Genomic DNA, 1,521 nt, shown 5'->3' with positions numbered 1-1,521 from the left:
AGCGATCCGCGAGCGCAGCCGCGGGCGCAGTGGTTCCGCGCGCACCCCCCGTCAGTCCTCCTCCCTCCGGCGTCGAAGGTCCCCCGGGCCCTACGCCCGGCCCCCGGGCGCCGTCTCCTTTGCTCCCTTGCTCCTCCCCTGCGTGGGAACAGGGCCACGGCCCCCGGGGCTGGGCAGCAGGGACTGCAGGAAAGGCTTCCCAGGGTAGGATGGAGGACCAGCCCAGGACAGGGGCGCGGAGAAAAGGACCGTCCCTCTGGGGTGCCCTTACCCGCGTGGGTACGCAGCGACCACTTACGCGGGGACCTCGCGGAGCACGGGCCTGCGTTTCTGGATTTCCAGCAGCTCCAGGGCGCGCCTCGCAAATCCGCACTGCGAACGCAGAGAGTGGGCGTCAAGGGCGGGCGGCGGTGAGCGGGAAAGGGGACCCCGCGGTGGCACCTGTCAGTTCCTGCACGAGTGCACCCACCGTACACGCGGTCGCTTACGCTCACTCCTGTAGACCTGCTCGACAGGCTGGGCGGGGCGCGACGTGCCACGCGAACCCGATTCCCGCGCCGCTTCAAACGCTCGGTGCTTTCTGGTCGCAATCTCTCCCTGTGTCTCCGTATCTTTCTTTCTGATGACCCCAAAGGATCTAGTCAGTTTCTTTCCTACTGCACTCGACTTCTTTTCAGAACCCCTCCCCTTCCCTGCACCGAAAGACTGAAAAAGAAAGTAGCGGCTAAAACGCACCACGGTGAGGTCACTCAGGGCCGGGTCTCCAAGCTGCTGGCGGCGCTCCTTCCCCTGCAGGTGTAGGTCGCTTGGGGCAGCTCCACAGCTGCTGTTTGCTTTCTGCTTCGGGTCTGATGCAGCAAAAGTGTAGGAAAACTGCAGAGAAACGTGTTTCTGGACAACTAGCCGTGTGCTGAGTCCCACCCACTAAGCCCAGACTAGGGCTGAGGAACTAAGTCCAGGGCCCTCCAACTACCCAATCGCCTGCCCAGCGGTTACTTTCGAGACAGAGCAGAGGGGACAGGGACAAAGGAAGAGAAAGGAAAAAAGAGGGAGGGAACTTACGGATAATTTGGCTTACTTAAAAAAAAAAGAAAAAAATCTTCACTGTGCACTAATCCGGAAAAACTGTAGTTTTCCGTAGTTAAAAATTACAACATTTCTGTTGGGAAACATATCTGCACGGATGGTTTCATTGTCCTGGTTTTCAGATTTAAAGCCCATCTACTCCTTTGCAAATGCAATTCTGTAGTTGTAGAGCATTTACTTCTTTCCAGTAAGGTCTTGATTCTGCTTGGTTCAGTACATTTAGTTCTATTTGAAGGCGGAAGGGGAAGTGTAAGTGTGTGTATCCCAGCACAAAAAATAAGTCCTGATATTGTTTTTGAGTCATCTTTCTGACTTTTAAAAAGATCTCATTATGTTTTTTTTCCTTGCGAATTCACAATTAATCATAATTATTATGTGATCCTTCTTCAAACCTGGGAATTTTGAGACAAATTGTGTTTCTCCCCAAACCCATCA

General features: G+C 54.4%; 1 protein-coding gene across 10 annotated transcripts in view; it reads right to left on the bottom strand.

The window, feature by feature from the left end:
• GUCY1A1 (guanylate cyclase 1 soluble subunit alpha 1) overlaps positions 1–1,031 on the bottom strand; it is a 55,524-nt gene extending 54,493 nt beyond the window's left edge. Inside the window, exons 1-3 of one of the 10 annotated variants that reach the window (XM_023530763.1) lie at positions 736–1,031; positions 470–619; positions 299–372 (exon numbers count right to left, since the gene is read on the bottom strand). The gene's annotated coding sequence lies outside the window, so the exon portion shown is untranslated. The other 9 variants (XM_023530758.1, XM_011360324.2, XM_011360326.2 and 6 more) reach the window with 9 other exon arrangements.
• Positions 1,032–1,521: the final 490 nt, after the last annotated feature.

This window comes from Pteropus vampyrus, unplaced genomic scaffold, assembly GCF_000151845.1.
Source record: "Pteropus vampyrus isolate Shadow unplaced genomic scaffold, Pvam_2.0 Scaffold53, whole genome shotgun sequence".
Lineage (NCBI taxonomy): Eukaryota > Metazoa > Chordata > Mammalia > Chiroptera > Pteropodidae > Pteropus > Pteropus vampyrus.
The sequence above is the reverse complement of the archived record's forward strand: the minus strand, read 5'-3'. Positions and strand labels throughout refer to the sequence as shown.